The sequence below is a fragment of the Herpailurus yagouaroundi genome, unplaced genomic scaffold (assembly GCF_014898765.1).
Source record: "Herpailurus yagouaroundi ecotype Mexico unplaced genomic scaffold, PumYag 203, whole genome shotgun sequence".
Taxonomy (NCBI): domain Eukaryota; kingdom Metazoa; phylum Chordata; class Mammalia; order Carnivora; family Felidae; genus Herpailurus; species Herpailurus yagouaroundi.
The window spans coordinates 21,799,015-21,818,387 of record NW_024412434.1 but is presented as its reverse complement, the minus strand read 5'-3'; the positions used below and the strand labels follow the sequence as shown (position 1 = coordinate 21,818,387).

Here is a 19,373-nt window from a genome sequence, read left to right as displayed (position 1 = left end):
TTCTTCTTCTTCTTCTTCTTCTTCTTCTTCTTCTTCTTCTTCTTCTTCTTCGAGAGAGAGAGAGAGAGAGAGAGAGAGAGAATCTCAAGCAGACTCCATGTTCAGCATGAACCTGATGCGGGGCTCTGTCCCACAACCCTGGGATCATAACTGGAGCCAAAATCAAGAGTTGGGTGCTCAACCCACTGAGCCACCCAAGCGTCCCACTTCTGTTTTGGCTTCTGACCATTCTGACCGGTGTTAAGTGATATCATGTTGTGGTTTTGATTTGCATTTCCCTGATGGTGAGTGATGATGAGCATCTTTTCATGTGTCTGTTGGCCATCTGGATGACTTCTTTGGAAAAATGTCTATTCAGTTCCTGTGCCCATTTTTAAATTGGATTATTACTATTATTATTACTATTATTATTATTTGGTGTTGAGTTGTATAAATTCTTCATGTATTTTGGATATTAACCCCTTATTAGATGTATCATTTGCAAATATTTTCTCCCATTCAGTATGTTGCTGACCGTTTGATAGATGGTTTCCTTTGCTGTGCAAAAACCTTTTATTTTAGTATAGTACCAATAATTTAATTTTGCTTTTGTTTTCCTTGCCTGGGGAGATCTATCTAGAAAAGCATTGCTAAAGCCAATGCCAAAAAGATTACTGCCTATGTTTTCTTCTAGGAGTCTCTGGTCTCAGGTCTCAATTTAGGTCTTTAATCCATTTTGAGTTTATTTTGCATATGGTACAAGAAAGTGGTCCAGTTTCAATCTTTTGTATGTAGCTGTCCAGTTTTCCCAACACCATTTTGTGCAGAGACTGTCTTTTCCTTGTTATATATTCTTCCTTCTTTGTCATAGATTAATTGACCATAAAAGCATGGGTTTGTTTCTGGGCTGTCTGTTCTGTTCTCTTGATCTATGTGTCTGTTTTTATGCCAGTACCTTACAGTTTTGATTATGACAGCTTTGTAGTATTTCTTAAAATCTGGGATTGTGATAACCCAGCTTTGTCCTTAAGATTGCTTTGGCCATTTGGAATCTTTTGTGGTTCCACACAAGTTTTAGTATTATTTGTTCTAATTCTGTGAAAAATGCTATTGGTATTTTGATAGGGATTGCACTGAATCTGTAGATTGCTTTGGGTAACATGGACATTTGAACTATATTAAGTCTTCCCATCCATGAGCATGGACTATCTTTCCATTTGTTTGTGTCATCTGTAGTTTTTTTCATCAGTGTTTTGTAGTTTTCAAAATACAAATCTTTCCTCATTTTTCCTTCATTAAGTTTGTCCCTAGGTATTTTATTCTGTTTGATATAATTATAAATGGAATTCTTTTCGTAATTTCTCTTTCTGCTACTTTGTTATTAGTGTATAGAAACACAACAGATTTTTGTATATCGGTTTTGTATCTTGCAACTATGGAATTTATTTATTGTTTTGAATAGTTTTTTGGTGGAGTCTTTAGGGTTTTATATGTACAGTATAACGTCATCTGCAAATAGTGCTGTTTAACTTCTTCTTTACCAATTCCGATGTCTTTTTATTTCTTTTTCTTGTTTAATTGCTGTGGTTAGGATTTCCAGTACTATGTCGACTAAAAGTGAAGGGAATGGACATTCTTGTCTTGTTCTTTATCTTAAAGGTTTTAATGTTGAATATGATGTTAGCTGTGAGTTTTTCAAATACGGCCTCAGCATAATGATTCAACGTTCCCTTGAAATCCACTTTTTTGAGCATTTTCATCATAAATGGATGTTGAATTTTGTCAAATTGCTTTTTCCACATCCATCATGATGATCATATGATTTTTGTCCTTCACTTTTTAAAATGTAGAATGTCAGGTTGATTGACTTACACGTACTTAACCATTCTTGCATCCCCAGAATAAATTCCACTTGAACATGGTGAATGGTCCTCTTAAAGTATTGTTGAATGTAGTTTGGTAATATTTTGTTGAAGATTTTTGCATCTATGTTCATCAGGGATATTGGCCTATAGTTTTCTTTTTTCTAGTGTCTTTGGGTTTGGGTATCAGGGTAATGCTGGCCTTGTAGAATGTATTTGGAAGCTTTCCTTCCCCTTCTATTTTTTAGAATAGTTTGAAGAGCATAGGAATTCAGTCTTCTTTAAATTTATCTGTGAAAACAGCTAGTCCTGGACTTTTGTTTCTTGAGAGTTTTGTGGTTACCAGTTCAATTTCATTACTAGTAATTGAGCTATTCAGATTTTTCTATTTCTCCCTTATTCGGTTTTGGAAGATCTTATGTTTCTATGTAGCTCGTGTTTTCATTCTCAATGGTCTTAACATCCTTCATTTTTAATGAAGCTAATTTCATAAAACTTTATGTCATGCTTAGATATTATTTTCTATCTGTATAAACTTTTTTTAAACTTGAATTTGTCAGTATATTAATTTCCTGAGGCTGCTGTAAGACATTACAACAAACTTGGTGACTTAACGCAGTAGAATTTGGTCTCTCTGGAGGCCAGGAGTTGGGCATCAGTAATTCTGGGCTATTGTCAAGGTGTCATCAGGGCTGTGTTCCCTACAGAGTCTCTAGAGGAGAATCTGTTCATTGCCGCTTTCTGTGCCTTTCCTCTTCCAGCTTCTGGAGGCTACTTGCATTCGTTGACTTGTGGCCACATCATTCCCATCTCTGCCTTTGGCTTCACAACCTTTTTTTCTCTGTGTGTGTGAAGTCTCTCTCTACCTCTCTTTTCTAAGGACTCTTATGATGGCATTTAGGGGCCACCCTGATTTTCCAGGATAACTCCCTATCTCCCCTTAATGTAATCATATCTGCGAAGATCCCTTTTTCCTATAAGGTTATGTTCACAGGCCTCAAGGGTTTGGACACGGATCTTTTGGAGATCCACCATTCAGTCTCACAGTCAAACTGACTCCAGTGTAACGAAACCCCAAGGTAAGATAGTGACATTATAGGCAAAGTTCTGGCTGGGAGCTGGAAGACTTGAGTGTGACCGCTTGTGCAAAATTTTACTGTCTGTGGGCCTCAGTTTCTTTACCTATGAGAATAATAACATATGCCTTTTCAACTCTACAGAGTTGTCTAGTTGTAGAATTCTGCATGTAAAAGGGTTTTGAGCTATTAAGATTTAGGGTCGTGTAGTATTAATCCGTGTCGTACCAGAGGAGACGTGATTCAGTGTCTGGCCCTTGAAATTGCAGTTCTCATATCTGCATCCTCAGAGGTGTCCGGGCAGTGGGCGGAGTTAACCTGGATTCTCTCCCCAAATTGGAGACAGTGTAGTATCAGAGTTTGGAGTGTATCCTCTGGTTTCAGACTTGCTGCGTTTGAAGCCCAGCCTGATCGCTTCCCCGTGGTACAATCTGGAGCTCTTTGGGGTCTGAAATAATAGAGTACCGTCCCAGCGCTCTATCCAGGCACAATTGAACCTAAAGAATTGTTAAGTAGTGGAAGGAGGTTAGCTACTTAAAGGAGCAAAAGGCGTGTAAGGGATCCACAAGGTGCACCCACCACATCTTGGCTGAGGAGAGGGGACAATAAAGGAACTGAGGACCCGGCCGGGAGTCAGTCCTCTCCAGAGAAGCCACGGGGACCTCGGGAACATGCAGCCCGCTGGTGGGAAAGGACTTTCCAGAAGGTAGCGCCATTCTGCAGAAGCAGCTATCTGTGAGGACGGTGTGGCCCTGGGGTACAGCTGGGGACTCGCCCAAAGCTGGCTTCTGGTTTCCCTTGCTGCCTAACAAACACGGAGGGCCAGGGCCTGTCAGGGAGGACCATCCTGGGGCTGCTGCCTAACATTCGGCCAGTCCCAGCTCACAAAGCCGGGCAAAGGAGGGTGGGTCTGGAGCTGAGAAACCAAACATTGATAACCGGCAGTTATTTACTCCCTTATGCTGTGTGTTCTTCACCTGGGAGCTGGGGGGGAATCGTTGTGCCCCCCACATAGAATTATCGTAGAAAGTAATGAATTCACGCAGGCGAGCACTCAGACGAGCGGCTGGCACAGCCTCGGTCAGTTGTTCCTCCTGGATCTTATGTCTCAGGTCCGAGTCATGAGCTGACACAGAGGGACAAAGACGATGCGGCCCCTGCCCTCACAGGGCCTCCCCTTTAGTTTGAGGCTGGTCAGATTTGAGATACTTCCTAGTTTATATTTTAAGGAATAACACTGTCTCAAAGCCTACCTCCAAGAATTTTAAAAACTTCTTCCCATAGTAGAACAATTTTTTTTTTTTTTTTTTTGCTGGAGCTTTTTCAGCAGGGACATATGCGTGCTATTTTTCTGACTCTGTGAATGAAGAAATCGGTGCCAAATCAGCAACTTCCTTGATCCGATACTTAACTGGCTGCCGTGGGTCAGCCAGTGTCCTAGGCACTGGGGATATAGATGCAAACAAGGCACAACCAGAGGTTTCTGTCCGCGTGGAGCTTAGATTGCTAGGTGGGGGCTGGAGGCGACAGGCAGTAAGCAAACTAAATAAAACTACGGCCCAAGTGGTAACACTCTGGTGATAATTAAAACCGGGAACAGGGACCAACTCGATTCTTCTTCTCGAGTCTCACTCCTCGAGAGGAATTGTGTGCGTCTGTGGTTTGGTGCCAGTCCCTGGTCCATTCTTCGGTTCCGTATCATTGGTAGAAACTAGAAACCCGAGGAGCCCGGGAAAGCCTGTGCCGGGACAGTTTGGGGTTAAATGTGAGTTGGGTTCTTTGTGCCAATCTTCTCTCCATACCGAAGACAGGCGGCCTTCTTCAGTCCATCCAGGCTCGTCGTACCGAGTTTCACAAACACTCTGTGGGCAACGAAGCCCTCTCCCTCAGTTCTCTCTTACCTGCCAGGCTGGTGGTGATGATGTCTGGTGAGTTGCTGAACCCCGTCTTTTTCACTTTATGTCTCAATGGCAACATCTCCTTAAATCTGAGTAAGCCCTCTGTGTTAAGTTCTTTTTTTTTTTTTTAGAAAATTTTAACACATTTTTTAAAAGTTTATTTACTTATTTTGAGAGAGAGAGAGAGAGAGAGAGAGCACGAGTAGGGGAGGGGCAGACAGGGAGGGAGAGAGAGGCCAAGGCAGCATAGAGCCCGCTGCGGGGCTCGAACTCACCAACTGTGAGATCATGACCTGAGCCAAAATCAAGAGTCGGACGCTTAACCGACAGAGCCACCCAGGCGCCGCTCTGTGTTAAATCCTTAAAAAAAAAAATCTTTTCTCTTTTGAATATTCATGGGAATGGCTGCTCTCCAACCTATGAATTGAAAGTAAAAGTTTTGGACTAATCTCTTCCATTTAATTCCCCCGCCGCAGAGACTTCAGAAACAGGTCTGAAAATTATAGGAACCACAAATTTAAAAAGTGTTAGTTTGATATGTCTGAAATTAATGCTTTAATTTATTCACCACAGAATGTCTTCACACATCGCTGTTTTGTGTAATTTATACCATATACTGTCTACTCAAGTTAATGTGTGAAGCATGGTTAAATTACGCCTAAAAAGGAATATGAAAACTATCTACAATATGGTGACGGGAAAAGGGCCTAAGTAGGAGCAATGGGGCAAAATTTAAATAAGACAAATTGAAATAGAAGCTTCAGAAAAACTGTCAGGTGTCTTAAGATGTGCCTAACTAGAACACGCTCCTCGGAAAAGACTTTAAAACATCCAGAGAAGTCTCCTGGGAAAGGGGCAGACAAAGTTCTCGAAAATATTTCTATAGGGAACACGTAACTGTACATGTGGCCTAAAAAATGGACTAGATAACCTAATAGGCTTTTGCGTGTCTTGTACCTTCAGCTTTCAGGGTTTGGTTAATCTTGTCAAAGTAGGTTTGGGATAAAGATCAAATGAACAATTGTAGAGAAGAGGGAGATGTATTTTTTCAGTATTATTTCATTTTTTCTTTTCACCAAAGTGTATGGCATGCTGACAGGACTGTCATCCATTTTCTTATGGCTAATTTAAGGCTGGTAAAGGGTGCCAGGCCCATAGCTCGGGAGGCCGCCATTTGCCCTACACTCCCCTGACCTTGTGCTCAGCCTCATTCTCTGAGGGAGAGAACCAGAAAGGCAGGATGCTCTCTCTGTGATGTGGTGTTGTTTTGTTTTTGAGGTTAATAATACAATGCTAATCAGCATTTTTGAATGTTAGCAATTTGGAGATTGCATTCGTTAATTCCCTGAAACTCCTCCTTATGTGCAAAGCCCTTCTGGGTTTTAGGCTCCGTAGAAAATCAAGATCTCTGGGAGACTGCTCCTGCCTTTAGTGAGAGTACAGTTTGGTAAGCTGCTAAAATGAGAAACAGCTGCTGTCTTTTTCATTTTTTAATGTTTATTTGTCTTAGAGAGAGAGAGAGAGAGAGAGAGGGAGAGAGAGAGAGAGACAGAGCACGAGCAGGGGAGGGGCAGAGAGAGAGGGAGATACGGAATCTGAAGCAGGCTCTAGGCTCCGAGCTGTCAGCACGGAACCGGACGTGGGGCTTGAACTCATGAACCACGAGATCATGACCGGAGCCGGAGTCAGAAGCGTAACCGACTGAGCCACGCAGGCTCCTCAAAAGAGCTGCTGTCTTTACATGGGCCATCACTTCTAAAACAGTGAATGCTCAATGGGAAATGGAATTCAGACAGGTGAGTGATGAGGGGCTGGGGAGAAGGGGTTGCAGGAAGAGATCACCAGGTTGAGTGGGAATAAGTTTATTTCCCCCTGTGATTTTTTAATGGCCTTGTTTTTACTCTCCCATTAATCAAGGTTCTCCAGAGAAACAGAATCGATGGGAGATAGATATAGATATAGATATAGATATAGATATAGATATAGATATAGATATAGATAGATAAAGAGATTCCTTTAGGGAATTGGCTCACATGATTGCAGGTGGTAAGGAGTCCCAAAATCTGATTCTGCAAGCTTGACACCCAGGAAGGCCAGTGGTGTAGTTCAGTCCGAGTCTGAAGGCTGGAGAACCAGATGGGCTAATGGTGTCCATCTCAGTCCAAGGGCAGGAGGGCACTGATGTCCCAGCTCAGGCAGGCAGGGAGGAAGCAAAAGGGGAGAATTCCTCCTTCCTCTGCCTTTTTGTTTTCTTTGGACCTTGAATGGTTGGGGTAATGCTCACCCACATTGGGGAGGGCGGTCTGCTTTACTGGGGCCACCAACTCACCTGCTAATCTCGTGGCAAACACCCTCACAGATGCACCCAGAAATAACATTTACTCTGAGCTCCCCATGTCCCAGTCAGGTTGACACATAAAATTAACCATCACAACTCTTAAGTCGTATTTCAGCGTAAGTTTTCAGTCGTGAATAGCATAAGTTTTAGGCTTCCTTAGAGGAGACACCTGTTGCTGTCTAAGCCTTCACTTGAGCCTCATCCTGTTTCACACACTGAAGGGCTTCTCTCTCCTTGTTCCCCTGCTCTGTTCTCCCGGAAGCTCTGCTGTCACATGGGCTGAATCTCCTTGACCCCATCCCCCATGAGTCCCCCACTGTACAGGCACAGGAAGAGGTTCTCTACTCCCCACCTCCTGGGCTGCTGCTGTCTTGAACTAGCACAGACCCAGTCCAGCCTGATGGGGCCAACCAAGGGTCTTTCATTGCCTCTGCAGAATCCTGGATTGTTAAAACTTTGTTAAGAATGCTTGCGTGAGGGGTGCCTAGGTGGCTCAGTTGGTTAAGTACCTGACTCTTGGTTTTGGCTCAGGTCATGATCTCATGGTTTGTAAGTTTGAGCCCTGTGTGGGTCTCTGCACTAACAGTGTGGAATCAGGGCGCCTGGGTGGCTCAGTCGGTTGAGCGTCTGACTTCGGCTCGGGTCACGATCTCACAGTTTGTGAGTTCGAGCCCCATGTCGGGCTCTGTGCTGACAGCTCAGAGCCTGGAGCCTGCTTCGGATTCTGTGTCTCCCTCTGTCTCTGCCCCTTCCCTGCTCATGCTCTGTCTCTCTCTGTCTCCCAAAAATGAATAAACATTAAAAAAAAATTTTATAACAGTACAGAATCTGCTTGGGATTCTCTCTGTCTCTGTCTCTCTGCCTCTCCCTCCCTCTTGCTCTCTCTCAAATAAATAAATAAATAAATAAATAAAAACACAAACATTTTATTTATTTATTTATTTATTTTTAAATTTTTTTTTCAACGTTTTTTATTTATTTTTGGGACAGAGAGAGACAGAGCATGAACGGAGGAGGGGCAGAGAGAGAGGGAGACACAGAATCGGAAACAGGCTCCAGGCTCTGAGCCATCAGCCCAGAGCCCGACGCGGGGCTCGAACTCCCGGACCGCGAAATTGTGACCTGGCTGAAGTCGGACGCTTAACCGACTGCGCCACCCAGGCGCCCCAATACACAAACATTTTAAAACATTGTGTAAAAAAAAAAGAAGAATGCTTGAATGAGATCTGTCTTTTGGGGGAAATGTAGTTTTTAAAAAAGCAAAGCAAGACAAGTAAAATTGGATGTCAGCTATAAAACTTAAGTGATCTGGTACATCTTCTGGTTTCATAATTTGATTGTTAGTAATTAATAATCCATGTAAATACATTATACAACTCTAGTAATTTTTACTAATTTCATTGAAGTCATTGATAATGACATTTTAAATAAGATGTAAATCTATGTATACAATTCTATTAATTTTTACTAATTTGATTGAAGTTGTTTTTAATTACCTTTTAAATAAGATGTAAATATATTCCATGTTTGCTTTGAAAGTAATGACCCACCCCCATGCTGCAATAGTTTCAGTCTCTGAAGAATTAGTCTGAGACTCCTTTTCCTTTTCTTAAGAGGATGAGCAGGACTGAAGGTAGGCACGTGAGAATAAGCCAGTTTAGACAGTGTTTATCACTGAAAGTCTTCACTTTTTGACTTGGTCTACATTAGCATTTTGCAAGACAAAAACATCATGAGCTTTTGAGCACTTTGGTTCACGCCTACCCTTCACCCCTCAGTTTTCCAGGTCAGCATGGTTCTCTTTTACCATAGTGTCTTTGATCTATTTGTCTTCTCAGTTTGGTAATGCAGATTTCTTTCAGATTTTTAAACAAAAATGTTCCCGCAAGCAATTTGCCTTGAAATTCCCATCTCCCTTCCAGAAACGGAGAAAAGGCTGTGCACTCCTCTGTGCAAGCTGAGCTGACAAACAAATTGTTACCTGGCTACAGCGTCATGTACGCTGTGAGGACAAGCTGACTTGGTTTCTATGTCTAGTACATCAACAAAACATTTCCAGCTACTTAAGCATCTTACTACTCCAGATTGCCTCTGCCTGATCCTGCTGTTTTCAGAGACTTCCTTTTTCCTACCCCCCCACCTTTTTTAATATTCTGATGTTTTAGGTACATTTTTAGTGGGCAATTCAAGAGAAAGTGTATCCCTAAGAATTCTCATTTTTAAGCCCAAGATATTCACTTGTGGTTGATATTCTCCTCACTGATTGTCCTAAATTAGGGTTACCAGATCTCCAGAGAAAAGTCAAACAGGACCACCCAATTAAATTTGAACTTCACATAAAGAATGAATACTTTTTTTTTCAAGTATAAGATACCCCATGCAATATTTGGGACATATTTATACTAAGTAATTATTTGTTCTTTATGTGAAATTCAGACTTAATTCAGTGTACCGTATTAAAATTTTTTTAACTTATTTTTGAGAGAGACAGAGACAGTGTGAGTAGGGGAGGGGCAGAGAAAGGGAGACACAGAATCTGAAACAGGCTCCAGGCTCTGAGCTGTCAGTACAGAGCCTGACATGGGGCTCAGACTCACAAACCGTGAGATCATGACCCGAGCCGAAATCGGATGCTTAACCGACTGAGCCACCCAGGTGCCCCCAGTGTACTGTATTTTATTTGGCCACCTTATCATACATGGGAATTTCTGCTTTGCAGTTTCTCTACCCTCCAATCCCCAGTGTTTCTTCTGGGGTTCGGAGTCCAAAGAGAGGGAGAGGGAGTAGGGATATAGGAATGGATACTTGACTTTCATTATCAGGTCTTTAGCAGTTTCTGGGGCTTTCAACTCCCTTTTAAACCTAGAAAAGTGGTACTTAGGTATCAGGTAAAAGGGGAGGGACCCCAGGAATAATGTAGCTCCAGGGATGAGGTAGCTTCTTATGACACTATTTACGCATCCATTTAAATCAATACCAAGTTATCCAGACCCCAGCGGGCCTGCAGCAGTATATCCCAGTGAATATGTGGTCCTTGAACTGTTCATCTAGAGTCTATAGTCAGGTCATGTTGTACTTTATGCTGTCCTGACAGTTTATCTGGTTGAGATCACTCATCACACGACTGCTATTTAGTGAAATGGAATTCTGCTTGTAAGACATTGGTATGACAAGGAAAAAATTCATATTTCAGGATTCACAGCCCCTTCTCCCCTTCCTCACCTTGAAAAAGAGAGTTTTCTTTTTACCTGTGCTGTGTCCCTGGTCCTAGGATTGCACAGGACCAGGTTAATGCATGAGAGAGGGAATCAAATGCAGCCAAGGCCAGCTCATTTGATCTCAGGAAGCAGTACGGTGAGAAAAGAACAGATAGAGAAGATAAGAGTGGTAGGCAGAAAAAGAACAGAGGGGTATGTGTGTGGAAGGGGTCATAGGGGAAAGAGCGAAAAGGGGGGATTTTAGATGGAAAGGAGGTCTGGAGGCAGTGTGCCTGCCCGGCTCTGTGAGATACCAGAGAGGAGAAAGAAAAGATTTTCAGGAAGCTGTGCTGTGTGTTGTAGGATTCGTCACCCTCTTGGCATTTTTTGAGAGACCGTGGTTAATATTATATTTATCTAATGACTCTTACTTTCTCAGAGATTTCCTCTGGATGGGAATGATCCTGAAATACACCTACATGCAACCTAGCTTACGCAGTTTACACAACATGAGGCAGAAGGAAAAAGCAGGGCAGTAAGGATCCATTAAATTCCAATCAGACACCTATTTTGGCAGCAAAACTGTAAAACTAGTACCTCACTTATTTCATCATTACAACATCCCCCGGGAAGAGCTAAAACAGTTATTCCCAATAGGAACACTAAAACATAAATTGACGTTGTCTGTTCATGTCTTTATGACGTTATGGATTTTCTCTCTACCTTCCTCCCTTTCCCTCACATAGTTACATACACGTGTGACATGACATACATGTGACATAGGATCGTGAGATAAATACACTTTTATTTTTGTCATGCAAGGTGGAAGTTACATTCCAAATTAATGTTCTTTTTTTTCCTCCCAAAGTTGTCGATACGGATGCTACAGTCTTTGCATCTGTGCGTCATTGTCTCAGATTGCATTACATTTGAACATTGCATTGTTCAAAACCATTGGGATCTCCTGTTGTGGCATAACCTTCAGAGTTTTGTCAGGTTACTTCGAATGTCTTCAGTGATGGAAAATCTTCATCCTTAACGATGTATTTGACTTCTGGAAACAGCCAAGGATTATTTGGAACATGCCTTGATGGATAAAACATGTAATGATAATAGATAACACTTCTGGATAAAAACAAGATAGGAAAATTGATGGTGCTTTTCGTATAGCTCATAAACTGAAAATAATTATAAAAAATAAGGTATTCTAAGTTATTTTTGAGCAATGGATTGTGTTGAATAAAAGAGTAGTCTACTGAAAAACTATCTCAAAATAATCATTTGTTTGCAACTGTGTTACTTTATTTGTTCATTCATCTATTCATTCAACATTAATTCAGTAGACATGCCATGAGGACCTACCCTATCTTAAATGGCAGCTCCAAGAAGAAAACTTTGTTCTTGTCCTCAAAGAACTTCTATTTCTATAGAGAAAAAGATATACAAGCATGATTTTAGTATGCAGATCTTATCTGAAACCTTTGATGGGTTTTAGAATTCAGAATATTTCACATTTTTACAGAGTAAATAGGATAAGAGGCCAGTCACTATAGCTGTAGAACATTACCCAAAATTTTGTGCCTTAAAACAACAAAAACGTTTGTCATTCTCATGAATCTACATTTAGATTCATGGCTTGGCATGAATCAAGCCTTGGCATTCAAGGCTTGGCATCAGCTGATGTTTGCTCCATTCAGCCAACAGTGGGGGGCACTTGAGTGCTGAGGACAGGCATCAACTACCCCCTCATGTCTGATAGTTGATGCTGGTTGGTGGTTAATAATGGCTGGTGGTTGAGACCTTGGCTGGGGTTGTGGGCTAGAACAGTTTCGGGTGGCTTCACTGTGGCTGAGCTTCCTCACAACATGGTGGCTGAGTTCAAAGGGCAAGCATTTTGGGGGAGAAGGGAAAATAGGCAGAAGCCATATCACCTTTGATGACCTAACCTTGGAAGTCAAGCCATGTCACTTCCACCACTTTTATTCGTAAAAGCACTCCCATTTTCAAGGGGAAGAGGAAATAGACTTCCCCTCTTGATAAGTAGTAAAAGTTCTAGAATAACTTCTGGGATGAGAAATGCTGCAGTAGCCATTTTTGGAATGGTGCATATACTCTAGGTGTGTGTACCCTGTGTTCCAGACCATTATCAGTGCTGTCTGAGGCTTCACTGTGCGATGAAACCCATGAATACTTCTGCAACAAAATGAATGAATATTAAAGTGGACTAAACTGAGATTATTTAAATTTTTTTTCTATGTTTATTTATTTTTGAGAGAAAGTGACAGAGTGTGAGTAGGGAAGGGGCAGAGAGAGAGGGAGACACAGAATTCACAGCAGGCTCCAGGCTCTGAGCTGTCAGCACAGAGCCTGACGTGGGGCTCAAACCCACGAATCGTGAGATCATGACCTGGGCCGAAGTCGGACGCCCAACTGACTGAACCACCCAGGCACCCCTAAATTGAGATTATAAATATAAATAGTTCAATTCAGGTTCTGTCACCAAATGGGTTTCCAAAAAATATTTCCCTTTTAAGATATTTCTGGATTTTAGACTTTCTAGTAAGTGGTTTTTGAGTTGTAATATAATTTGTGCTGATGGAGGCGATAGGCATTTACAACACATGTCGAAGAAGAGACTGTAGGAGAACTAGAGGAGAAAGAGATCTTTACAGAACAGGTAACTGAAAGTGGATTCTTTAGGAAGCATGTTCCAATCAAAGAAATGCCAACAGAACGGAGATCTGAGTGTGGAGAAAAGCAAGTTTAAAAATAGCTAGAATATATACATGAGAGAGTTTTAGGGGCCAGATCAGCAAGAGTCTTGGATGTCATATTACAGGATTTGGATTTTCGCCTGTAGAGACAATATGAAGCCAATTAGGGATTGTAAGCAGGAGAGGTACGTGATCATATTTGTCCTTCAGAACAATTATTTTGGTGACAAATAGTAGGTTCAGGGGTATGAGGATCTCGTTCACTCAGGACGCTCTTCAGTAGGCAGCTAGAATTTATGATTGCCTGAAATGAGAGCAAGGAAGAGGGGTGCCTGGGTGGCTCAGTAGGTTAAGCATCCAACTCTTCTTTTTTCTTTTTTGTTTAAATTTATTCTGAGAGAGACAGAGAGAGCACATGTGTGCAGGGGAGGGGCAGAGAGAGAGGAGAGAGAGAATTCCAAGCAGGCACTATGCTATCAGTGTAGAGCCCAACATGGGGTTTCATCCCACAACTGTGAGATCATGACCTGAGCCAAGATCAAGAGTCAGAGGCTTAACTGACTGAGCCACCCAGGCGCCCCAAGCATCTGACTCTTGATTTCGGCTCAGGTCATGTAATCACGGTTGTGAGACCCTCTTAAGCCCTGCTTAAGATTCTCTCTCCCCCTCTGTCTCTGTCCCTCTCCAGCTCTCTCTCTCTCTCAAAAGGAAAAAAAAAAAGTTTAAAAAAAGGAGCAAGGGAGAACTGTTGAATTTAGCCGCCATTTCCTTTTGTGCTAGGATCAGAGTTAATCAAGAAAACTGTGATGTGGAGATGGAGAGGAGTTGTCAGATTGACTCTTTTCTAATTAATTTTTTATCCAAGTAGTGTATATATCTTCTTTACGATGTAAAATAGCACAAGGCATAGAATAAAAACCAATGTGCACGGTACCACGTCTCATTACCTCCAGTCTTACTCCTTAAAGGCTACCACTTTCCCCCCTTTAAATGGTTTCTTCTGGGATTTACTTCTATGTTCTAAATAAGGTACTGTGTCTGTGGAAAGTAACAAAATAAACCAATTGAAAATGACTTAAATAATACCACTTGTTCTCACAACAGGAAGTCCAGACTGGACAGGCTTCGGACACCATGTTTGCTTCCATCTCAGTTGGCTTCTCATCATGATCACGAGATCAATGCTTCTATTACAACAGTCACATGAAAAAAAATCCAGTGTAAGAAGAGGCATTATTCTTCTGGTGAGTCTGTGTGTGTGTGTGTGTGTGTGTGTGTGTGTGTGTGGTCTTGTTTTCGTTTTTGTTTATCAGCAAATAATTTTTTTTCCAGAAGCTCCAAAGCTCTCTGCCCCTCCCGTGCTTTTGGATAATTCGGGTCATATGCCCCGTGTTGGATTATCTTTGGTCAGCTCGGCATTACCACCACCCCTTCTATGGTCTCCTTTGCTTTGGAGAGAAGCCAGGTGCTACATTCCTCTTTATTGTATGGTTTCAGCCTAGAGCGTATTCATGAAAGGCATCCTTGAGACAAAATGATGGAGAGATCATTATTCTTCAGTCAGCTGCAGCCAGAATTGTGAACAGGTGTGATACTCCTAGAGACATTTTTTTGGGGGGTGGGGGTGGGGATAAGCCACCAATTCCCTGTATTAAAGTCATTTATAGCTAGACTGCAAAGAGGAACTTCTGTTTTCTGGACTGATATGTGACCCTTCCTAAGCATAGCACTGATGCAAGGGAAATGAATTACAGCACGGACATAAGACAAATCAGGATTTAGATATGATTTCAGTATGGAGCACAATGGTAATATGGAGGAAATTTGACTTCTAGTAATGGCAGGGTAGCTTGGTCAGGATAATCTTCCTACAGGCGAGCATGATAGAGTCTGGATGGGAATTTTAAAAACCAACTATCTGAAGACATTCAGCAGGAACTAAAACCAGGTGGATATTGGAGAGGAGTCTGCCCTTAAAATATGGGAACTACACAAATGTGATTTTTGGCTTTGCAGTTTATGTTCAGAGTTGTTCACCAATCCATTAGGTGGCTCAGAATGAAGTTGTATTACTGAATAATTCAGCTGAATTACTGAATACTAGTGTCAGAGTATAGGATTCAGGACTGGAAGAGCAGCTGGGCAGCTAGAAGGGGAATCCTAGAAAAGAGGAGGTCATGGAGGTGGTACACCCCAAATTTGCATATAAACTCTTCTCAAATTCATGTCCAGCCACTGAAATATGCATCAGTGGGTGAGACCACATAGAGTACAGAGAAAAAGTGACCATTAGGGACAGGAAGAATTGAGCAGAGATTTCAGCTTACACCCAAAATAGAAGAGACAGACCTAGGAGTTTGAGGCTAGCCAATTTAATTCCTTACTAGAAGAAAAATCACACTCTTCTGAGCAATATAACAGAATCACAAATGTCTACAATGTATAATTCTTAATGTCTAGTATACAGTAAAAATGCCCAAATGTACAAAGAGATAGGAAAATATGACCCATATGCAAGAAGAAGGAAAAAACAATCAGAGAAAACCGAACCTTCAGTGGTCCTTAGTAGACAGAAACTTTAAAGCAGCTATTATAGATATGCTCAAAGACTTATAGGAAAACGTGGTCTTAATGAATGAACAGATGGAGAAACAGCAGCAAAATAGAAGGAATGAAAAGCTCCCATTTTACTCTGTTTAGGCTGCTGTAACAAAAACACCATAGACTGAGTGGCTTCAGTAAACATTGATTTCTCACAGTTTTGGAAGTCTGGGAAGTCCAAGATCAAGGCACCAACAGATTTGGTCTCTGGTGACGTTCTGCTAACTGGTTCCCAGGTGGCCATCTTCTCACTGTGTACTCTCATGGCAGAAGGAATAAGGGCACTCTCCGGGGCCTCTTTTACAAGAGGGGCACTAATGGGGGCACTAATCCCATCCACAGAGACTCCACCTCATGACCTCGTTACCTCCCAGAGGCACCACCTCCTAACACCGCCACATTTGGGGTTAAGTTTTCAACATGTGAGTGGGGGGAGAGACACAAACATTCAGTCTATAGCCGACTCAAATGAAAATTCTAGGTGGAAAATAACGGCAACCAAAATGAAACATTTACTAGCTTTGCTTAATGGCATATCGGAGATTGCACAAGAGTCCATGAATTTGAAAGCAGGTAAATGGGAATTATCCAAATTCAAGAAAAGGGAGAAAAGAAGAAACGCGAGTAGATTCTTAGAGAGCTATAGTTTCTGATATATAAGCAATCTGATACATGTGATTTGGAATACTAGAAGGAACCAAGAGAATAGGGAAGAAAAAATTTGGAAGAAAAAATTTGGAAGAAATAATGGCTGAAAACTTACCGATTTAGTAAAAACACTAATGGGTCCAAGGTGAGTGAAGCGCAAGCAGAATAAATACAAAACCAACCAAACAAAACACAACAAATAACATTAGGCACACGACAGACTGTTGGAATCCAAAGATAAAGAGACAAGAGCCTGGAGGGAAAAAAAAGCCTGTGTATCACTTGGAGAGAAACAATAAGACAAATGATGGCAGACTTCTCATCAGAAGCAGCACACCCAGATCACATCGGTGGAAGGATTGCCCCAGTTGAGAGGAGTGTCGTCAGCGGAGTACCTTCAGTTTTCAGCCCCTTTCAAGAATGCCTCAACTGTAGAGCACTGACTCACTTAAGATCTTGCTTTTTCCTGGGAAACCTATAGCCAGCGATTGATCGATCAGTGCCCGAGCTGACCATCTTGGCCCAGTGCAAGACAAATCTGAAGGGCCGTTCTTGCTCTAGCTCCCCCGGGGCATCGGTCAAGGTTGTCAGAGGATGTGCATCACAGCTCAGTTTTTCCTTCTGACTACTCTCGCTTCCTTCTCCTTCCTACAGGTTTTGATACCCAGGGGACTCCTTAGGAAGCATTCTGCTGGCTAAATTTCAGCTCAGAGCCTACCTCCTCAGAAACCCAACCCATGACAACAACTGAATAATACCTTTAAGTGCCGAAATAAGTAGAACTGGCAACCCAGCATTCTATATGCCGCAAAATTGTCTTTCAAAAATGAAGAAAAATAAAGATATTTTCAGGCAGACGAACGCTAAGAATGTGTATGTTGTGCTATAAGAAGGACTGAAGAAATTCTTCCAGTGGGAGATGAATCACACCAGACAATAACCTGGACGCAAGGGGAAGAATGAAAAGCACGGGAAGTAGTAAATATTTGGATGAATATAAGGGAAGGTACACAGTTTCTTCCCTTTTTTTTTTTTTAGATTTTATTTTTAAGTAATCTCTATACCCAAAGTGGGGCTCGAACACAAAACCCTGAGATCAAGAGTCGCATGCTCCACCAACTGAGCCAGCCAGCTGTGCCACGTACACATTTTCTTAATTTCTTGAAAAAATCACGTGATTGTACAATACAACCTATAACACTGTATTGGGCTTGTAACATAAGTAGATGTAATAGATATAGCAAAAATCTCCCAAAGTTGGGAGAAGGGTAAATAAAACTGTAATATTAGAAGGCTACTGTATTTTATGTGAAGTAGAACAATATAAACTCTAAGTAGCTTGGGATAAGTTAAAGAGGCATATCGAAGGCTTTGGAGTAACCACCAAAATTATGAAAGATATACAGTTAAAAAGTCAACAGAGAAATCAAAATGGAATGCTATAAAGTATTCAGATCACCCAAAAGAAGGCAAGAAGGGAGGAAAAAAGAATGAAGTGGACAAATAGAAAACAAACGGGAAAAATGTATATTAATGATAATGGCGGCTCGTTTTCTTATTGTCAGAGAAGGGAGTTACAAATGTAGAAGCAAGAATGAACCAGTGGTGTTGGAATTACCCATATAAGTAATACATAAATATGGATGTAATATGCGTATGTATGTATATACATACATACCTGTGTTTATGTCTGTGAATCTATTTATGTGGATATCCATAGATATCCATAGATGCACACAACCATATGATTTCTAGCTGTGACCACTGACAAGGTTTGAAAGCATCAACCAAGAGCATATTTAGAGGTCCAATCTTGATTTCTGAAAACCCTTCTCAATGTAAATGTCTGAATGGCTTTTTGGAGAAGTGACTGACTTGAGGACTGGGGTAGGGAATGCACAGGATAAGCCTGGAACATTTTGTGCCCCAAAGTAAGGAAGTCCCCAAGGAATGATGGGGATCTGTCAAAGGCTGCAGAATCTGGCCTGACTGGGCTTTCACTGGTGAAATCTGGAAGAATATGACTTCAAAGTAAATAATGGTAACAAACTGTAAGTCACTGAATAAAACAAGAATCCATGAGTCCACATCCACTCTAAGTAAATATGTGAATAAATTGCAAGTTAGATGATAAACACACCTACATAGTCTTAAATTACCCCTTGTAAAGCACTTATTGATTACAAAGGGAAAAAGTAACTTGATAGTGGAGAAGCCTGGCAGACACCCTCTTAACCAAATGAGCCCAAACAACATCACTAGTAACAGGACAAATTGAAATCAGAACCACCTTCTAGAACACAATGAGAAGAACACACAAAACATCGCTTCTGTGAGAACTCCTACCAAAGATTCATAAGCTGAGTCTAATCACAAAGAAACATCAGACAAATTGAAGGACATAGTACAAAATAACTGTTCTGTTAATCTTTAGAATTGTCAAGGTCACGAAAAGACCAAGGAACTATTCCAGATAGAAGGAAACAAAAGAAAAGTGACAAATAAATGCAATGTATTAGCCTGGTCCAGCTCCTTTTGCTATTAAGATTGTTACTAGAGCAATTGGTGAAACTTAAATGAGGTAGAAGGATTAAATGGTAGTAAGGTGTTAATGTTAATTTCCTCACTTTGATGATGGCGTTGTGATTATGCAGGAGAATATCCTTATCTTTAGGAAATAGACGCTAAAGTATTAACAGGATGTTAACAACTTCTCTCAGCTGGTTTGGGAGGGTGGAAGTACTTTGCACTGTACCCACAACTTTTCTGTAAGTTTGAGATTGTTTCCAAAATAAACAAATACCCACTCAGGAAGAAAACCCACAAGATATCATTAGAATGGCTAAAATAAATACAAAAGGATGATAGAAATGTCGAGAGCAGGATACGAAGCCACCAGAATGCTCATAAATTGCTAGTGTAATGTAAAATTACAAAATCACTTTGGGAAAGCTTTGGTAGTTTCTTATAAACTTACCCTTCCTTGGAGCTAGCAGTCCCTCTCCTAGGTATGTACCCAAGAGAAATGAAAATGTATGCCCATGTGGATACTTGGATGGG

The 19,373-nt window shown here is 41.3% G+C and overlaps 1 long non-coding RNA gene across 1 annotated transcript in view; it reads left to right on the top strand.

Annotated features, from left to right (window-relative positions):
- The window catches only part of LOC121014798 (uncharacterized), a 25,179-nt gene extending 6,344 nt beyond the window's left edge, over positions 1-18,835 (top strand). Inside the window, exons 3-4 of the long non-coding RNA XR_005783428.1 lie at positions 14,169-14,308; positions 16,968-18,835. This is a non-coding gene — a long non-coding RNA (uncharacterized LOC121014798). The remainder of the gene's footprint in view (positions 1-14,168; positions 14,309-16,967) is intronic.
- The last annotated feature ends 538 nt before the right edge of the window (positions 18,836-19,373 follow it).